General features: G+C 40.9%; 1 pseudogene; it reads right to left on the reverse strand.

Moving 5' to 3' along the window:
- Positions 1-7,439: 7,439 nt before the first annotated feature.
- LOC119622016 (large ribosomal subunit protein eL32-like) lies at positions 7,440-20,922 on the reverse strand (annotated as a pseudogene).
- Positions 20,923-21,961: the final 1,039 nt, after the last annotated feature.

A 21,961-nucleotide genomic window follows, 5' to 3' on the forward strand; every position in this document is an offset into this window, starting at 1 on the left:
TTGCCAAAAGGCTAATGGGGTAGGGGATCAGGAAATGTGATGACAGCTTAGAATACCTGCTTTAGGGAGGTGAGCGGAAATGGACTCAGGGACACAGATTGATTTCTGATTAGTGCTCAGGACCTAACTGAGGAGAGAAGGCTTGCATTCCTAATGGCATTGTCTGCATGACTGCATCTAGTAGCCAAGCTAAGAGGAGAGGAGAGTGGCCTTTGCAAAGGTGGGAGTAGTAAAAGAACAGGGGACACAGGATGCTGAGGCGCTGGTAATGGAGGAATTGATGTGATATAGTATGAGCTCTAGACTTCAGAAGAAAGGAAGTTAAAATAGACAGAAAAATAATGATAAACACTCCAAGGAGTCAGGCATTGTCCTAAACAATTTACATCTGTTAACTCACTTAACCCTTACAACAATGTTGAGGCAAGTATTATCATTACCTCCATTTTACAGATAAGGAAACTGAGATGCTGAGAGGTTAATTTGTCCAAGGTACACAGTTTGTGGCAGAGCCAGAGTTTAAATCCAGACAGTCTGGCTCCAGAGACTGAGGCAATGAGACTTCATTTTGTACTTAAAACCTGGCAAAAAAAAAAAAAAAAAAAAAAAGAGCTATAAAAGCTATCATACTTATAGTGGGAAGAGATATAGATTAAAGAGTATCCTTGCACACTGCATATGGAAATTGAAGTATTATAGCCATTTTAGAAAATAATCTGGGCTGGGTGTGGTGGTTCATGCCTGTAATCCCAGCACTTTGGAAGGCCGAGGCGGCTGGATCACTTAAGGTCAGGAGTTTGAGACCAGCCTGGCCAACATGATGAAACCTTGTCTCTACTAAAAATACAAAAATTAGCTGGGCATGGTGGAAGGCACCTGTAATCCCAGCTAGCTGGGAGGCTGAGGCAGGAGATTCACTTGAACCTGGGAGGCAGAGGTTGCAGTGAGCTGAGATCATACCACTGCACTCCAGCCTGGGTGACAGAGCAAGACTCCGTCTCAACAATAAATAAAAAATAAATAAATAAATAAAATATCCTGGGTCAAACACAGTGGCTCATGCTTGTAATCTCAACACTTTGGGTGGCTGAGGTGGGAGGATGGCTTGAGCCCAGGAGTTCAAGACCAGCCTGGGAAATATCAAAAGACACCATCTCTACTAGATAGATAGATAGATAGATAGATAGATAGATAGATAGATAGATGAATACACAAATAAAATATTCTGCTTACTCAGCAAGCTCACTCCTGGGAATCTATTCCATAGGAATGAAAGTGCTAGTAAGGACATATATAAAAGGACGTTTTATTGCAGTATTGTTTGTAGTTGTAAAAAAACTGGATGCCAAGTGAAAGGCTGTCAATAGGAGAATGGTTAAATAAATGATAGTATATCCACAATGTGAATATTATACAGCCATTAAAAAGGATGAATTAGGATAGTAACAGGTGACATGAGGGAGTTCCATGAGGTATTGGGAATTGGAAAAGCAAACATCAAGATGCAAAATAGTTGTTAATACATGAAGAAGAAATAATAAATCTGAATGTCATCACTTTGCAACCTCAAATGAATTAATGAAACTATAGATCAATCATCATGACAGCTAACCTCACAAAAAATTGTCAACCAGACTTTTGGTGCATCCTGAAGGAAGAACACACCATCATCTATGAAGTAATCATAAAAATTGGACCTGAATCTGATACCGCCTCCAGAGCCAAATATAAACTTACAGGAAATACAGAAGAAAGAGCATGCTATGCTACCAGGGGTATCCAGTGTTTTGGCTTCCCTGGGCCACACTGGAAGAAGAAGAATTGTCTTGGGCCATACACAAAATACACTAACACTAACGATAGCTGATGAGCTAAAAAAGAAAAAAAATTTGCCAAAAAATCTCATAATGTTTTAAGAAAGTTTACGAATTTGTGTTGGGCCACATTCAAAGCCGTCCTGGGATGCATGCAGCCCATGGGCTGCGGGTTGGACCAGATTGTCCTAGACTATGGGAATACAATCAACAAAATCTAGACCATGGGAAATGCTACAGGACAAATGTTTTCTTTTCTTCAACAATAAATTGCAAGAAAAAGAAAAAGACAGAGGGGGACTCTGTGTATTTAAAAGAGATTCAAAAGATGTATGAACCAATTGCAAGAATTTGCCCTTATTTAGGTTTTGATTTAAGCAAACACATTGTTTTTTAAAAAGTTATATGTAATATTTATTGGACAATTGGAAATTTAACATTGATTAGACATTTGATAATATTAAGGAATTATTTTTGTTTTATCATTATTATTTTTTGCTTTTTTGCTGTGCTAATGGTGTTATGGTTTAAAAAGAATCCTTATCTTTTAGAGATGCATACGAATTATTGACAGATGAAATGATGTGAAGCCCAACATTTGCTGCAAAATAATAAAGAGGTAAGAGTGAGTGAGAATATGGATAAAATGAGATGACTGGCTCTCAAATAATCATTGTTGAAGCTGAATGGTGGGTATTTTGAGTTCATTATACTATTCTGTTCTTAAAATATGTGAATTTTTTTCATGATAAAGTTTTTCTAAAATATTATGGGAAGGGTGCTAAATATATTTCATTTGCCCCTCCAGATCCACTCTCCACCCTCCCCACCATGTTCTGTGCCTGGGAGGCTGACCTCTATGGATACAATGGTTCAGTGGGCTCCTGTGCCCTCTGTTGGGTTCAGAAAATGGGATACCTATAGGAGATGGAAGGGAGGAAAGAGAGGGAGATTGGGGTTTTTAATTTCCTGGGTTTTCTCACTGATGAATAATAGTGAACTGTCTGCCTCCAGCAACTAGCCAGGGGTCTCAGCTCACACTAGAGCTTTCTCCACCCATCCCTCTCTATTACTGGTCCCTCCCCCTTCCCCTGGGTACTGCCCTCTCCCTAGTGGTTTCCCTATACCCTGCCCACACTTTCCTAAATAGTCCCTTATTACATCCTTCTCAAATTACCCAATTTGGGTGTGCCATCTGTTGCTTACTGGGCCCCTGTCTGATACCAAAGGCAATCAACTGCGAAAGGCAGGACTAGGGGAGGAAGCCCAGGGGAGGAGTGTAGGAGGGGTTGAAGTGCAAGGCATGGCAACAGAGGACAGAAGTGATAGCCAAAATACTTAACAACTGGTAGAGGACAGGCACCAGCCCATCAGAATGGATTCCATGTGTCAACAACTAGTACCGATACTAGCGCTGATACATTCCAGATGGATCTTAGCCCTGTTTGAGGGGCTCGAGACCTGCAGGACAGGACTCGTTGGGTTATTTGAACTCAAGTGTTCCCAGATGGTTGGGGCCTGGTGGTTAGGAAGCCTCACAGATTCTCACCTCCCAGGGGAATCTCAGCTGCCAGCAGTGGCTCTGGGGGTGCAGCTGGAGAGCCTTCGTGGCTTCTGGGAAAGCAGCCCTTCAGTTCTCCCTAGGGAGCTGGAGTGGGAAAGGTAAGTGGTGGCTCCATTAGAGGACAGTGCTCAGGCTGCAAAATCCAAATGGAGGTGGGCGGTGAGGGGAGAAAGAGCCTCTTTCCCATACTGACATCCTGGTCTCACATAGCAAACAAACCAAACCAAACCAAACCAAACCAAACCAAAAACTGAGAAGGTAATGCTACAAAGATCCTGTGGCTCCCTAACTCTATTGGGACAAAACCTCTCTTAAAATGTTTTAATTTTAAAATACATACATTTAACATTTTATTTAACTGACAGTTCAAAATGATCCATACATAAAGAGTATAACCAGATATACAGTGAAACATCTCTAAGGCCTGCCCCATCTGCCCAGTCCCCGTCTTCCCCGAATAGCCAGTGACTATAACCTTTCAGAGATTTTTTTTGTTTGTTTTTGAGACAGGGTCTCACTCTGGTTGCCCAGACTGGAATACAGTGGCATGATCTTGGCTCACTGCAGCCTCAAACTCCTTGGCTCAGGTGATTCTCCCACTTCAGCCTTCTGAGTAGCTGGGGCTACAAGTGCACACCACCACACCTGGCTAATTTTTTTTTTGTATTTTTAGTAGAGATGGGGTTTCACCATATTGCCCAGGCTGGTCTTGAACCCCTGGACTCAAGCAATCCACCAGCCTCGGCCTCCCAAAGTCCTGGGATTATAGGCATGAGCCACCAGACTCAGCCCAGAGATTTTTTTAATGCTGGTATGAACAAATATAAATATACATCCCCAATCCCCTCCTTTTAATACAATGTATGCTCTATTCCACATCATGCTTTTTTTCCCTTAAAAAGGTATTGGAGACCTTTCCAAACTGATACATACAGAATTTCCTTGTTCTTTATTTTGTTCTAGCTATGTGGTATTCCATTGTGCAGTAATATATTTAATCATCCTTATTGACCGATATTTAGGTTGTTTCCAACCTTTTAAAATTGCTAACAATATACATGTATTGAATGAATGAATAGGTAGGTGAATGTTCAAATGGAAAACATTATGCATAAATAATTTCCCATGTCTGCTAATATATCTGTGGAGTAAATTCCTAGAAGTGAACTTACTGGGTCAAAGATCAAGATCATATGCTCCTGTAATTTTGATAGATACTGTAAAATTATCCCATCATATCCACAGATCCTACCCATACTCAAAGGGAGGGAATGATACAGAGTGTGTGTGCTAAGGGGCAGGAATATGGGGGTTGATATAGTTTGTATATTTGTCCCCTCCACATCTCATATTGAAATGCGACCCCCAGGCCAGGCATGGTGGCTCACGCCTATAATCCCAGCACTTTTGGAGGCCAAGGCAGGAGGATCACCTGAGTTTCGGAGTTTGAGACCAGCCTGACCAACGTGGCAAAACCCCATCTCTATTTAAAATACAAAAATTAGCCATGTGTGGTGGTGGGCGCCTGTAATCCCAGCTACTCAGGAGACTGAGGCAGGAGAATTGCTTGAACCCGGGAGGCAGAGGTTGCAGTGAGTGCTGAGATCGTGCCACTGCACTCCAGCCTAGGTGACAGAGTGAGACTCCGTCTCAAAAAAAAAAAAAAAAAAGTGACCCCCTAGTGTTGGAGGTGGGGCCTAGTGGGAGATGTTTGGGTCATGGGGACAGGATCCCTCATGAATGACTTGATACCCTCTGCACAGTAATGAGTGAGTTCTCAAGCTATGAGTTCACATGAGAGCTGGTTGTTTAAGAGTCAGGCACCTCTTCCCCTTTCTCTTGTTCTGTTTCTTGCTTTTTGATACACCTGCTCCCTCTTCTCCTTTTGCCATGAGTGGAAGCTTCCTGAGGCCTCACCAGATGCAGATGCTGGCACCGTGCTTTTTATACAGCCTGCAGAACTGTGAGCCAAAATAAATCTCTTTTCTTTGTAAATTACCCAGCCTCAGGTATTCCTTTATAGCAACACAAAACAGACTAACACAGGAGTCATCTTAGAATTCTGCCTACCACACTTTCATTTGTTCCTGAGTCCAGCTTTGCTCGGCCCTTGGCTTCAGCCTGGAGTCCAGATGACCTGGCTACTGTCCCTGGTTCAGGGGCCCACAAAAGCCATTCCCCATCCTTGTGTGCACCAGCACTTCCCCTATTTGGTTCTTGGCTAGACTCTGCCTCAGTTTCCTGGTTGCCGGCTGCATATCCATACTCTTTTTGTTGTTGTTGAGACGGAGTCCTGCTTTTTGCTTCAGGCTGGAACACAGTAGCACCATCTTGGCTCACTGCACTGCAACCTCTGCCTCCCGAGTAGCTGGAATCACAGGCGTGTGCCACCATGCCTGGCTAATGTTTATATTTTTAGTAGAGGTGTGGTTTCGCCGTGTTGGTCAGGCTAGTCTCGAACTCCTGGCCTCAAGAGATCAGCCCGCCTCGGCCTCCCAATGTGCTGGGATTACAGGTGTGAGCCACTGCACCTGGCTACATGTCCATACTCTTCTAAAGACCAAATCATTTTACCAGTTGACTGTCAGCTGCCTACCCCAGGCACTAGGTGTTCCTGTCTCAGCTATTCCATGAAGAGTGGTCAGCATTTCTAGGGTAGTATTCAGAACCTGTAGACAACAATAAGCCCATGAGCGCCAACCACACCAGTCACTTCCTAGCCCCTCCTCCCTCTCTTCTGCCTCTGAATACATAATCTTGAAGGGGGCTCACAATGATCCATGAATGCCACTCTCTCTATGATCATGTCTTTAAAATGTATTTCCCTTGGATTTTTTCGTCCTCACACAGTCCTCTTTAGAATCTGAATGACTACATTTTAGTACAATTTCTTCTCATCTTAAGGTGTATTTCCTAAACTTCTTAGAGATACCAACAACAGATACTAGTTTCAAGAGTCTCTCAACAGATACTGGTTTCAAGAGTCTCTCTCTAAGGGTCTCTCTTGTCCATCTCCTTCCCTCCAGCCCCCATTTTTCCACCAACCTTCCCACCAGACCACCACAACAGGAGTTACATAGCATGCCCAGAAAAATCTCCTGCCTTAATGAAATTTGTCTTTTTAGATTTGCAACCCTATTTGTAACGCTAGAGGTATTTTCTCAAGACAGGTATTTTATGAGTCATTGGGAAACCATTATCCCATGACCACATCTGAGACCACGGATGTTTACTCACTAAGAAAATTTAGATATTTTCAAAATTTACCTGGATAGGAACAGATTATTTTCAGCTGGAAATTTCTTTCTGGTGCAGATCAAAATTGTGATAATTTTTTAAAATATTTAAGTCACTTACAGTTAAATTACATAAACACACAAATAGTGCACCAAATAAGATTTTGAAGTCCTTTATGTTTGAGGCTAAGAGTCAAACTCTTGTCTTGTCTTTATCAATGATGACTGCAAATTTTACAGAGGGTAATAGAGGAAGAATCTTCCTTAAATCAATCATAGGTAAATAGTAACATCTCTCTATATTAGGTGCCAGGATTGACTTTGAAAGCGGCAAAGGGTGTATCTCTTTCCCTCTTCTAGTGACTTGGCACCATGCCTGAAGTCACACCATTAGATGCCTTTCCTCTTAGTCTTATAGGTTTTTTGCTCTTTAGGAGCCCCTTTACTATTTTTTTAAAGTTTTTTTTTTTGAGACGGAGTCTCACTCTGTCTCCCAGGCTGGAGTGCAGTGGTGCAATCATGGCTCACTGCAACATCCGCCTCCCGGGTTCAAGCGATTCTCCTGCCTCAGTCTCCTAAATACCTGGGATTACAGGTGCCGTAACCACACCTGGCTAATTTTTGTGTTTTTCAGTAGAGATGAGATTTCACCATATTGGCCAGACTGATCTCAAACTCCTGACCTCAGGTGATCCGCCTGCCTCGGCCTCCCAAAGTGCTGGGATTACAGGATTGAACCGCCACGCCAGGCCCTCTCTACTTTTTTTTTTTTTTTTTGGCAGTTTTTATGGTTTTCTTTAAACACAAAACACGCACATGAGCTGCCTATTCATTTTCTTTGCTGTGCAGTATGGCATTGAGGTTGGTGACTCTGATGGCCAGCTGGGCTGCTCTTTCCACGATGGCCTTGCAGTTCTTGGAGGAAACACTGTGAGCAATCTTAGCACAGTAAGATTTGTTGCACATCACCAGCACTTCCAGCTCCTCGATGTCATGGAGCAGGAATTCCCGGAAACCACTGGGCAACACGTGCTTTGTTTTTTTGTTGCTCCCCTAACCAACATTGGGCATCAAGATCTGGCCCTTAAACCTTCTACAAACCCTATTGTCAATACCTCTGGGTTTCTGCCAGTTAGGCTTCATTTTGACATATCAGTCTGACTGGTACAGGATGAACTTCTTAGTTCTCTTTTTGACAATCTTGAGTTTCACAAGGGGTCTGAGGGCAGCTGTGATGCCAAGGAGGAGATGGCTGCCACCTCTGTAGGCAGCGCTGAGGAAGACAGAATATTCTCTACTATTTTATTTTATTGTTTCACTTTTGGAGACAGAGTCTTGCTCCATTGCCCAGGCTGCAGTGCAGTGGCACGATCATGGCTCACTACAGCCTCGACCTCCTAGGCTCAAATATTCCTCCTGGGATTACATGTGTGAGCCACCATGCCAGGCCCATTTCTTTTTAAATTAAGCATTTTATCATGCCTGTAATCCCAGCACTTTGGGAGGCTAAGGCAGGTTGATCACCTGAGATCAGCAGTTTGAGACCAGCCTGGCCAACATGGTGAAAACCTGTCTCTACTGAAAATACAAAAAAAAAAAAAAAAATTTGGCCGGAAATGATGGCCAAACACCTGTAATCCCAGCTACTTGGGAGGCTGAGGCAGGAGAAATGCTTGAACCCAGGAGACAGGTTGTGGTGAGCTGAGATTGCACCACTGCACTCCAGCCTGGGCAACAAGAGCAAACCTCTGTCTCTAAATAAATAAAATAATAAATTAATTAAGCATTTTATTTTGAGATAATTATAAATTCACATGCAGTTGTAAGAAAAAGTATAGAGACATTTCCATGTATCCTTTACCCAGTTTCCCCAATGGTAATATCTTGCAAAACTTTAGTACAATACAACAAGGAGGATATTGACACCATTACATTGTCAATACAGGTACAGAACATTTCTGTCATCACAAGGATTCCCTCATGTTGCCCTTCTATGGCTACACTCACTCCTCTCCCATCTCACCTTGATCCCTGGCGACCACTAATCTGTTATCCACTTCTGTGATTTTGTCAAGAAAGTTACAGAAATGGAATCATACAGTATATAGCCTTTTGTTTCTTTCATTTTCTTTCTTTTTTTTTTTTTTTTTTTTTTTAGAAACAGGGTCTCATTCTGTCACCCAGGCTGGAGTGCAGTAGCTTTGACCTTCTGGGCTCAAGCAATCCTCCTGTCGTTGCCTCCTGAGTATCTGGACTACAGTGCACACCAGCATACCTGATTATTTAAAAATTTTTTTTGTAGAGATAGGGTTTCACTATGTTGCCCAGACTGATCTTGAACTCCTTGAACTCCTGGCCTTAAGCGATTTTCCCACCTTAGCCTCCCAAAGTGCTAGGATTACAGGTGTGAGCCACTGTGCCCAGTCAGGTTTTTTTTTTTTTTAACTATTGAGTTTTCAGAGTTCTTTACAGATTCCATATGCCAGTCCTTTGCTGGATAATTGGTTTACAAGTATTTTCTCCCAGTTTGTAGCTTGTCTTTTCATCTTCTTAGCAGAATCTTTCCCAGAGGAAAATTTTTAAATTTTGATGAGGTCCAACTTATCAATTTTTCACTTATGGCTTGTGCTTTTGATGTTAAGTCTAAGATCCCTTTGCCTCTGCCTAAACCCCCACAATTTTCACCTATATTATTTTCTAAAGGTTTTCTAGTTTCGTGTATTACATTTAAGTTGGTGATCCACTTGAGTTAATTGTTGTTCATAAAGAGTAAGATTTAGGTCAAGGTTCATTTTTCTGCCTATGGATGTCCGATTGCTCCAACATCATTTGTTGAAAAATCTTTATTTTCTCCATTTAGCTGTTGTACACCTTTGTCAAAGGTCATTTCACCATACTTGCGTGGGTCTATTTATGGGTTCTGTGTCCTATTCTATTGATCTATGTGTCTTTCCCTCCACCAATAACACACAGTCCTAATTACTGTAGCTATATGATAAGTCTTGAAATTGGGTATAGTAATTCCTCCCACTTTATTCCTCTTTAAATTTTGTTTTTATTGAGGCTGAGCATGGTGGCTCACGCCTGTAATCCCAGCACTTTGGGAGGTTGGGGTGGGTGGATCACCTGAGGTCAGGAGTTGGAGACCAGCCTGGCCAACATGGTGGAACCCCATCTCTACTAAATACAAAAAGTTAGCCAGAGGTGGTGGCGCATGCCTGTAATCCCAGCTTCTTGGGAGGCTGAGGCAGGAGAATCGCTTGAACCCAGGAGGTGGAGGTTGCAGTGAGCCGAGATTGCGCCATTGCACTCCAGCCTGAGCAACAAGAGCGAAACTCCATCTCAAAAAAAAAAAATTGTTTTCACTAGTCTAGTTCTTTACCTTTCCACATAAATTTTAGAATAATCTTGTGTATATCTGTAGAAATTCTTGCTGGGATTTTGATAGTATTTGCATAAAACCTGTATATCAACTGACGTCTTTACTATGTTGAATCTTCCAATCCGTGAACATAGTATATTTCTCCAGATATTTAAATCTTTTATTTCTTTCATCAACATTTTTGTAGTTTTCACCGTACAAGTCCTATATATGTTTTTTCATTTTTATCACGTTTAAATATACATAAAATTTATCATTTTAACCTTCTTTTATTTTTCTGAGATAAGATCTTGCTCTGTCACCCAGGCTGGAGTACAGTGGCATGATCACTGCTCAATACAACCTCCACCTCCTGGGTTCAAGCTATCCTGCCACCTCAGCCTACCTAGGAGCTGGGACCACAGGCACACACCACCATGCGTGGCTAATTTTTGTATTTTTTTTGTAGAGACAGGGTTTTGCCATGTTGCCCAGGCTGGTCTCAAACTCTTGGACTCAAGTGATCTACTTGCCTCAGCCTCCCAAAGTGTTGGGATTACAGGCGTGAGCCACTGCACCTGGGCTTTACCATTTTTAAGTGTACAGTTCGGTGGCATTAAATATATTCACAATGTTGTGCAGGCATCATTACCTTCCATCTCCATAATTCTTTTCATCATGTAAAACTGAAACTCTATACCTATTAAACACTCTCCCAGCCCCTGGCAGCTACCATCTGTCTTTTTCTATGATTTTGACTATTCTAAGTACCTCATATAAGTGGAATTATATAGTATTTGTCTTTTTATGACTGGTTTATTTCACTTAGCATAATGTCTTCAAGGTTTGTCTGTGTTGTAGCATGTGCCAGAATTTCCTTCCTTTTTAAGGCTAAATAACATTCCATTGTAATGGATAGACCACATTTTGCTTACCCATCTATCTGTTGATGGACGTTTGGATTGCTTCTACATTTTAGCATTTGTGAATAATGCTGCTATAAACATGGGCATATAAATATCTCTTCAGGACCCTGCTTTCAATTCTTCTGGGTATATACCCAGAAATGGAATTGTTGAATCATATGACAATTATATTTGTTATTTTTAAAGAAAATGCCATGCTGTTTTCCACAGTGACTGTATCATTTTATATTCCCACCAACAGTGTATAAGGGTTCCAGTTTCTCCACATCCTTACCAACACCTGTTACTTTCTGTTTGTTTGTTTGTTTTTGTTTTTTGAGACAGAGTCTCCCTCTGTTGCCCAGGCTGGAATGCAGTGGCGCAATCTCAGCTCACTGCAACCTCCGTCTCCCAGGTTCAGGTGATTCTCCTGCTTCTGCCTCCTGTGTAGCTGGGACCACAGGCGCATGCCACCATGTCCGACTAATTTTTGTATTTTTAGTAGAGATGGGGTTTTTCCATGTTGGCCAGGCTGGTCTCGAACTCCTGACCTCAGGTAATCCACCTACCTTGGCCTCCCAAAGTGCTGGGATTACAGGCATGAGCCACCGCACCCAGCCCTACTTTCTGTTTTTTTAAGTAGTAACCACCCTAATAGGTGCGAGGTGTTATATCATTGTAGTTTTGATTTGCATTTCCCAAATGATTAATGATATTGAGCATCTTTTCATGTGCTTATTGGCCATCTATATATCTTCTTTGGAGAATGTTATGTTTTGTTCTGAATTATTGTAAATGATATTTTATTTTCAATTGTGAAAATGTTTACATGTTCATTGCCAGTATATAAAAATACAATTGATTTTTAATGTTATTCTTGAACACTGTCTTTGCTGAAATCACTTATCAGTTCTAGTAGGTTTTTGTTTTGTTTTGTTTTGTTTGTAAATCCCTTGGGATTTTCTACATATACTACCATGCCATCAACAAATAGGGACAGTTTGAAATAATTCTTTCCAATCTGTATGCCTTATATTCCTTTTTCTTGTCTTATTGTGCTGGCTAGAACTTCCAGTACTATGTTGAATATGAGTAGTGAGAGTGGCCACTTTCAGCTTCGTCCCTTTCCTAAGGGGAAAGCATTCAATTTTTTGTTGTTTTTGTTGTTTTTTGAAGGCGTCTCCCTCTGTTGCCCAGGCTGGAATGCAGTGGCGCAATCTTGGCTCACTGCAACCTCCGCCTCCTGGGTTCAAGTGATTCTTCTGCCTCAGCCTCCTGAGTAGTTGGGATTACAGGCATGTGCCATCACGCCCAGCTAATTTTTGTATTTTTAGTAGAGACAGGGTTTCACCGTGTTGGCCAGGATGGTCTCAATCTCTTGACCTCATGATCCACCCGCCTTGGCCTCCCAAAGTGCTGGGATTACAGGCGTGAACCACCATGCCTGGCCAGCATTCAGTCTTTTATCATTAAGTATTAAATTAACTGTAGGGTTTTTGTAGATGCTCTTTATCAAGTTGAAAAACTTCCCCTCTAGTCCTAATTTGCTAAGAGTTTTCTGATTATCATAAATGGGTATTGAATTTTGCCAAATGCTTTTCCTTTATTAATTGATATGGTCACATGAGTTTTCTTCTTTAGCTTAGTAATATGGTGAATTCTATTAAGTAGTTTTAGCAAATTGAACCAGCCTTGCACCCCAGGAATAAAGTCTACTTTATCATGTTGTATAATTATTTTTATATATTGTTGAATTTTATTTGCTAATATTTAGTTAAGAAATTTTGCATGCATATTCATGAGGAAAATTAGTCTGTAATATCTTTTTTTTGTACTGTCTGTGTCTAGTTTTCTTACCAGGATAATAGCTTCATAAAATGAATTGAGAAGTGTTCCATCCTCTTCTATTTTCTAAAGCAGATTGTTTAGAATTAGTTTAATTCTTTTAAATTTGGTAGAATTTTCCAGTGGAATCTTCTGATATTTCTTTTTTTTTTGGCGGGGGGTTAAATTACAAATTCAATTTCCTCAATATATAGGGATTCAAACTATATATTTCATATTGGGTGAGTTGTTTTAGTTTGTTATTTTTGATTAATTGGTCTATTTCCTCTAAGTTGTCAAACTTATGTGTAGAGTTGTTCATAGTATTCCCTTACTTTCCTTTTGATGTCTGCAGGGTCTATAGTGATAGCCCCTATTTCATTTCTGATATTGGTAATTTATATCTTTTCTCTTTCTTTCTGTCTTTCTTTCTTTCTTTGTCAATCTTGATAGAGATTTGTCAATTTTATTTATGATTTCAAAGAGCAAGCTATTTTCTCTGTTGTTTTGCTGTTTTCAATTTCATTGATTTCTGCTCTTATCTTTATTATGCATCTCCTTCTGCTTGCTTTGGGTTTATTTTGCTTTTCTTTTTCTAATTTTTTTTTTCTTATAACCACTACCAGGACCCATTTTTCTAAATTCTTGAGGTATATTCTGCTGTTGTTGAGTAGAGTACTCTATAAATGTTGATTAGATCCTGTTAGTTGATGATATTGTTGAGCTTTTCTATATCCTTGCTGATTTTCTGGCTAGTGGTACTATCAGTTGTTGAGAGAGGGATGTTGACGTCTCTAATTGTGAATTTGCATAGTTCTACTTTCAGCTCTATCAGATCTTGATTCACATACTTTGCTGCTGTTACTTAGTGCAAACACATTTAGGAGTGCTATGTCCTTTTGGTGTACTGACCCATTTATCACTATATAATGTCCTTTTCTGTCTGTGGTAACTTTCTGTTCTTTCCAGTCTACTTTATCTGATACAATAGAGCTATTCCTATTTTGTCGTGATTAATTCTTGTATTACATATCTTTTTCCATTCTTTTACTTTCAATCTGCCTTTATCATTATATTTGAAATGAGTTTCTTATAGACAGTATATAGCTGGGTCATGCTTTTTGATCCACTCTGCCAAAGTAGTATATTTAGACAATTTACATTAAATATAATCATATTTGTTACTTTATTTCTTGTTTTCTGTTTGTTATTTCTCCTTTTCATTTTCTATTTTCTTTCTCCTGCCTTCCATATTGATTTATTTATAGTGTTCTTTAGTATATCTCTTTATTTTTTTTTTATTGGTTTCTCTAGGAATTACATTATACATACATATCTATCACAGTCTACTTGGGTCATCACTTTGCCAGTTTGAGTGAAGGATAGAAATCTTACCTTTATATCTATTTATTCTCCCCCATTTATATAATTGCCTTGAAGATTTCTTCCAGAGCCTTTTAAAACTATATCAGTGTTATATTTTTTGCTTAAATTGTCAAATATGATTTATAAAACCCAGGAGGAGAAGGAAAGTCTATTGTATTTACCCAGATCTTTTGCTTATCATGTTCTCTCTTCCTTTCTCATGCTCCAAGGTTACTTCTTTTATCATTTCCTTTTCGTTTAATGAACTTCCTTTAGCCATTATTTAGAGTAGAGCTGCTGGTAACAAATTATCTTAGTTTCCCTGTATTTGAGAATATCTTGATTTCCCCTTCATTCCTGAAGGATATTTTCACTGGAGATAGAAATGCAGGTTGAGGCTGGTCGTGGTGGCTCACGCCTGTAATCCCAGCACTTTGGGAGGCCAAGGTGGGTAGATCACTTGAGGTCAGGTGTTTGAGACCAGCCTGGCCAACATGGTGAAACCCCCGTCTCTACTAAAAATACAAAAATTAGCTAGGTGTGGTGGCGGGCGCCTGTAGTCCTAGCTACTCGGGAGGTTGAGGCAGGAAAATCATTTGAACCCAGGAGGCGGAGGTTGCAGTGAGCCGAGATTGCACCACTGCCCTCCAGACTGGGTGGCAGAGCGAGATTCCATCTCAAAAAAAAAAAAAGAAAAAAAAAGAAATGCAGGTTGGCAATTTTTTTCTTTTAGTACTTGAAAGTTATTGTGCCACTTCCTTCTACTCTGTTTCCTAATGTGAAATCCTGTTATTCTGTTGTTTTTCTCCTGCCATGTCATTTCTCTTTTGATGCCTTCATAATTTTTTCCTTGTCCTTAGTTTATAGAAGTTTGATTATATGTTTCTTGGTTTGAATTTCTTTGGGTTTATTCTGTTTGGAGTTCACTCAGCCTCTTGAATCTATAGGTTTATGTCTTTTGCCAAATTTGGGGTGTTTTAGGCATTATTTCTTTGAATACTTTCTTAGCCCTACCCTCTTTATCCTCTCCTTTTGGGTCTTCAGTAATACCAATGCTAGATCTTTTGTTAAAGTCCTACCTGTTCCTGAGGCGCTGTTTATTTATTTATTTATTCTATATTTTGTTTGTGTCAAGTGTGCTTGTAATTGGTCATTGCATTATTTTTATGATGGCTGCTTTAAAATTTGTGCCAGAAAATTTTATCTCATGTTTCATCTCAGTGTTGGCATCTAAAGATTATCTTTGTTCATTCAGTTTGAGATTTTCCTTGTTTCTAGTGTAATGAGTGGTTTTTGATTGAAACTTGGACATTTTGGGTATTATGTTATGACTCTGTATCTTATTTAAACCTGATGTTTTAGCTGGCTTTTTGGACACTGCATTGGCAAGGGAAGGGGGTGGGGTGTCCCCTCATTACTGCCAGGTCAGCATAGAAAGTCTATTCAGCCTCTGTTGACATCTTGAGGGGTGTTCTTTATTATTGCTGTGTGGGGTGGGAGTTCTGGCTCCTCACTAGGCCTCCACTGACACCTAAGGCAGAGGATGGCATCAATACTGCAGAGCAATGGTAAAAGTTCTGACTCTCTACTATGCTTCTTCTGATACTGCCCAAGCAGCAAGGATGCAGGCTGGAAGTACAGGTTGCCTATGTGGTTTCCTCATCACTACTCAGCAGGGATAAAAGTACTGGCTCTGTATTTGGCCTTCTCTGAAGATATCCCAGTAGGTGGATTAGGGCACATTACTATAGCCTGGCAAGTGGAATTCTAGGCTCCCCGCTTGGCCTCGGCTGGTATGAATGAGGATGGGGCTACATTTTTCTTCTTTTTTTTCTGTGGTGTTTAGTCAGAGCAGAGCAGTTTCAGTCTAAAAGTTTTCTCTTTTCTTGTGTTGTTCCTTTCTTGGCCCTTTGGCCAAAAAGAGCAGTTTTTGTCAGGCCTTTTTTAGTCTGCACTTATTGATATTTCCAAGTGCCATCTTCTTCAAAGTCTCCTCCTTTCAAAGAAAGTGCCTCCTTTCAAAGTCTTCTTATGTTTATTTCATATATAATGTCCAGTTTTTCACTGTACTTAGTAGGAGGAGTAAGGAAAAGTATGCCTACTCTATCTTCCTGGAAGCAGAAATTTCTAAGTTTTAAAGATTTGTTATTAAATCATACCATACATATGGAAAAGGGCACACATCTTAAGCATACAGGACAATGAAGCTTTACCAACAATACACCCAACACAACCAATGCCTTGCAGAAGCTTCCTTATGTTCCCTCTGATCACAAGCCTCCCACCCCTGCAAAGTTAACCACTATCCTAATTCCTGACAGTATGGATTAGTGCTTTCCATCTTTGTGCTTTATCTAATGGACCCCTTTAAAACACGTAAATATCCCTGAGAGATTTGATGTCTGAAGATGTCATTGACCAACACCTTGCAATGAATTAATTTATCATATAATTTTATTTATGTTTAATAACAATACATTTATTAATAACATGATAAAACACATTAAAGTTATAATAACCTTTCTCATGATTCAGATCATTTGATTCTTACAAATGCCTATGAAATAGATTGTATTATTAACCTCATTTAAGGTGAGAAAATTGAGGCTCAAAGAAGTTAAATGATTTGTCTAAGGTCACCCAAGTCACAGGCAGAAAGATTTGGCAGCCCCAGAAGAAAGGGACCTTCTTTGTCCACCTGTCCATGCATCAATTTCAGAGAAGAATCTGATTGGCTCTGGTTTAGTCTTCTGACCACTAAATGTCAAAGGCGGGAAAGGATATTGATTGACCTACCCTTCATAGTCATGTGGAGTCAGGGAGGGGATCTTCAAGTGACCCAGAGGAGGGATTGAGAAAGTAAGCTAGACAGACAGAACTTCACTTATCACAGCCCCCAGTGGGAACAAAAACAATTATTCCTATTTCTTGATTTTTGTGGACATGTTAAAATAATCAAAACTCCTGTGTCTTTTTTTCTGCCTCATTCTCTATCCACATATGACTCATTTTAAGAGTTTAGAATCACATTTTGTATAACCTGGAAAGGACTGGAATGGAAGAGACTCTTTATCCTCCTAGTATATAGATGAGGGAAAGGAGGCTGATAAGAGAGTATTTTGCCCAATTTCATATACATACTTGTTTTGTTTTTTCCTCTATTTTCGTGTATCATAAGAATAACTTCATAAAATTGACAATTTAATGAAAAAAAATTATTCTGTAACCCCAATGCCCCAACATATTTTCATGTGTCTTCCAGTCCTTGTCAAGTTATCTATTTATCTATATCTATATACTTAAATATAAATACCATCAAGCCTGGTTAATTTCTTATGTTTTTGTAGGGACAAGGTCTCGCCATGTTGAACAGCCTGGTCTCGAATTCCTGGCCTCAAGTGATCCTCCCACCTCGGCCTCCCAAAGTACTAGGATTACAGTCATGAGCCACTGCACCCGGCCACTCACTGATTGTTTTGATCTTAGCAGAAAATAATTCAAAGCAAAACCTCTCAGGGACATCACCATTTGAGAAGGAGACCCTTTTAAGACAGAAAAGCGCTCCTGAACTGGAGAGAGGAAATCTGCTCTTAGAAGGCCCCCTATTAAAAGACAGACTTTGCCATAGTGCTGGTGTTGCAAAGCCAGTAAGACAGTCCCCATCCCCAAAGAGCTCAAGTTCCTGGTTTCATTTCATGCACCTTTAGTAACCTCCAGCTAAATGCAGGCTGCCCCACCTCTGCCTAGAATAATAAGGGGTTATTGGACTCTCCATCAATAGGTCCTGTCAGACAAGCCATCTGTATCATTCCAGGTCCTGGCAGGAAACAGATGGCGCTCTCAGATTGGGTAAATTGAGAAGAGTTTAATAAAGAGACTATTTACAAAGGAATATCAGGGTATGGGGAAACCACAGGCCAGAAGGAGCAGAAGGAGGAAGCAATCACTGGAAACTGGAGAGAGAAAATCCTGTGAAGATGGCCTCTTGACAGGAGCTGTGGTTTTTGGTCCAGGACACAGCCAGTCAGCTCTCAAGGAGGTATTTGGGGGAAATAAATATTCTGACCTCTCTCCTCTCGGTTTCCCACCTCCTGCTGGTGGCCAAAGTCAACTGGAGGGCAGAGGGCACAGGAACCGTTTGATGGAGTTCATCCAGGCCTGCCTCTAGGAGCACAGAGTGGGTAGAGAAGGGTGGGGTGGGTCTGGAGGGGTCAAAGGAAGCCATGTGGTCCACCATGTGAGTTTGCAAATACTCTGCTGCAGTTCTTTGTCCAGGTTGGTTGCTATCAGCACTTCTGGTGGGGTTGAAGGTGGAGGTTGGGGGTTGGGGTGGCCTCTTCCTGAGTATTTCTAGCAGGAGGTAGAGTCCTGGTCCTGGTCCTCTTCTGCCTGGGTTGTGGGCTCTCTGTTCATCTCCAGTGCCCACAAAAGGCAGTGTCGTTCACAAAAGAGGATGCCTGCTCTGAGCCCCAGTCTCTAGGCAGGGGGCTACCTTCCCATACCTGTTCTGCCAGCCTTCTTTCTTTTTCTTTTTCTTTTCTTTTCTTCTTTTATCTTCTTTTCTCTTTTTTTTGGTGGAGTCTCATTCTGTCGTCCAGGCTGGAATGCAGTGGCACAATTTCTGCTCACTGCAACGTCTGCCTCCCGGTTTCAAGCGATTCTCCTGCCTCAGCCTCCCGAGTAGCTGGGAGTACAGGTGCCTGCCACCACGCCTGGCTAATTTTTGTATTTTTAGTGGAGATGGAGTTTTACCATGTCGGCCAGGCTGGTCTCAAATTCCTGGCCTCAAGTGACCTGCCCACCTTGGCCTCCCAAAATGTTGGGCTTACAGGTGTGAGCCACCGTGCCTGGCCATGCCAGCCCTGTTTCTTCTCCCCTGCCATGCCTTGAATGACTAGTTGCCTCTACAAGTGGGCTGCTACACACCCTCAGCATTGCCGGTCCACTGGATCATCCACAGCCTCACCTGGCTCCCTCAGGTTCCCCGTGGCTACCAGAAGTGAGGACACACAAGCCCTGTGTCTATGAGGACTTCACCTAGGCCATTGGCCTATCTGGGGTCCCTGTGCGCACTCCACCTCCATGCTCCAGCTGGCCTTTGGCCCTCTCCCACTGGCCAGCTCAGTTTCTCTTTATTCCTAGCCTGCAGTGTAGGATCTGCTGCAGTAGAAGGCCTTTCCTTTAAAGATAAAAGTTAACCAATGTGCAATTTAATAAACTAGGATGTGAATTTTTAATCAGAAACCTAAAGACACTGGGTTCTTGTAGCTGCTTTACTGGAATTATCTCTCCATGTAAGACATGAGGGAGGTTAAAGGAAGATTGGGAGGCTGGGCGCGGTGGCTCATACCTGTAATCCCTGCACCTTGGGAGGCTGAAGCAGGATGATCACTTGCGGCAAGGAGTTCAAGACAAGCCTGGGCAATATAGTGAGACCCTGTCTCTACAAAAATAAAAAATAAAAATAAATACAAATAAAGGAAGGCTGGGGGGCTGGAGCGGATGAGAGACTTTCTTTTTACTCTGTATCCAGTTTTACTGCCTAAAGGTTGCTTTTACAACCAAGTTTATATTGTGCTTTAAATTTCTTTTTTTTTTTTTTTTTTTTTTTTGAGACGGGGTTTCACTCTTGTCGCCCAGGCTGGAGTGCAATGGTGCGATCTCAGCTCACTGCAATCTCCACCTCCCAGGTTCAAGTGATTTTCCTGCCCCAGACTCCCAAGTAGCTGGGATTACAGGTGTGTGCCACCACGCCCGGCTAATTCTTTTGTATTTTTAGTTGAGACAGTGTTTCATCATGTTGGCTAGGCTGGTTTCAAACTCCTGACTTCAGGTGATCCACCTGCCTTGGCTTTCCAAAGTACTGGGATTACAGGCATGAGCCCCCACACCCGGCCTACTTTAAAATTTTTATAACTCTATTTTTAAAAAGAATTGGAACTAATTGTAATCAGTAACTCTGAGTAGTATGGCTAGTAGAAGCACAGTACACATTGCAGGCACAAATCACAAAAATGATGAGAAAGGCAAGGCCACCGAAGATGGATTTGAAATTTCTGCTCAAGGAGCCCTTGCTTCAGTGAGAGTAGAACCATGTACGTTTTCCTAGTTATGTGAGGAGTTTGTGTGGAAACCTGAGTTAACTACTATGGCGTGTTTGATTTATTTCCATGATGATCTGGCATCCTGCAGAGGTAGGTGCTCTGGGATGCTGTCCAGTTGGCTTGCCCCTACTGGGCTCTCACTGTGTCCTTACCACTTGCTGGGAGATCCCACGGCTGCATTGGAGCTTCCATGTGTTTCATTTACTAATTGATGTTGAGGACTGGCAGGTAGAGGAGTTGGTATTTATACTTTGGGGTCATTTAGATATTTGTTGAGAATGAGGGCCAGTCATGGTGGCTCACGCCTGTAATCCCAGCACTTTGGAAGGCTGAGGTGGGCAGATCGCTTGAGGTCAGGAGTTTGAAACCAGCCTGGCCAACATGGTGGAAACCCCATCTCTACTAAAAATACAAAAACTAGCTGGGTGTGGTGGCATGCGCCTGTAGTCCCAGTTACTTGGGAGGCTGAGGCAGGAGAATTGCTTGAAGCTGGGAGGCAAAGGTTGCAGTGAGTGGAGATTGTGCCACTGTACTCTAGCCCGGGTGACAGAGCGAGACTCTATCTAAAAAAAAAAAAGAGAAAAAGGCCATTCCGAACCAAAACTTTGAAACAGGACTTCAACCTTCCTTGACTACCCCACCTACCTGGGAGGTCCATCCTGGGGACAGTGGGGTACAATTATGACCAGCCATAGGCCTATGCTGAGGGCTTCTGGAGAAACTCACCTCTTCCTCCTTCTCCTCTTCATCCCCTCGCTGAAGCTCTGGGTACTGGCCTCCCAAGGTGAACATAAGAAAGAGGCTCTCAAGTATTGGTTGAAACTTGAACCCAGCTGGCTTCTTGAGCTGAGGGAGATATTAACATGCGTAAGAGATTTAACTGTTAACTAGGGATCTCTGTAGATTTGTGTGAGGAACAATAACTCAACTCTATAATAATCTCCAATAAAGCTTTGAAAAACAAGACCAGTAATAACTTACTAGTATCTTGCCCTAATGGATATTAAAACTCTCTATAAAGCTAGTGTAATAAAAAAAGTAGGACATTGGAGAATAGATCAGTGAAATAGAATAGAGAAGAAAGAAATTGATTTTATCAGAACTTAAAACAGTGTATAATAAAGGTGGCATTTCAATTCAGTAATGGCTTATTTAATAAATGATGCTAGAATAATTACCTAGCACATGAAAAATGCAAACATAAACTCTTATTTAATTCATCTTTAATTACAGAAGATACAAAGGTAAAGTAAAAAAAGTTAGGAGAATATTTATGTAATATTTAGTTAGGGAGACCTTCTTAAATAACACAAGAAACTCAGAAAACATAAAAGAAAAAAAGCAGATTGACAATACGACAATTAAAATTTTTCAGTTGCACAAAACACCATGAAAAGTCAAAGGACAACTAAGAAGCTGTGAGAAAATAGTTGCAATTAATGACAGATAAAGGATTAATATCTACAATATTATAGTTAATATCAATATTCATAATATTAAGTTGAACTGTATAAAATTGCTGATAGTCAACTGTTTTTGACCAAAAGAAATGGCAATTTTGATGCCAACCCAACACACAGTGCTTCTATATATTGATAAGAAAAAGACAACCCAACAGAAAAAAGGTGAAGACTATAAATTATAAACAGGTGATTCTTAGAACAGAAAATGCAGATAGCTGATATATAAAACATGTGATTATAAATATGTGAATATTTGTATGTTAAAATAATAACAGAAGGATGACTACTACAAAAAAAAAACCAGAAAAGAACGCAACAGATGGCT

The sequence above is a fragment of the Chlorocebus sabaeus genome, chromosome X, assembly GCF_047675955.1.
Source record: "Chlorocebus sabaeus isolate Y175 chromosome X, mChlSab1.0.hap1, whole genome shotgun sequence".
NCBI lineage: Eukaryota > Metazoa > Chordata > Mammalia > Primates > Cercopithecidae > Chlorocebus > Chlorocebus sabaeus.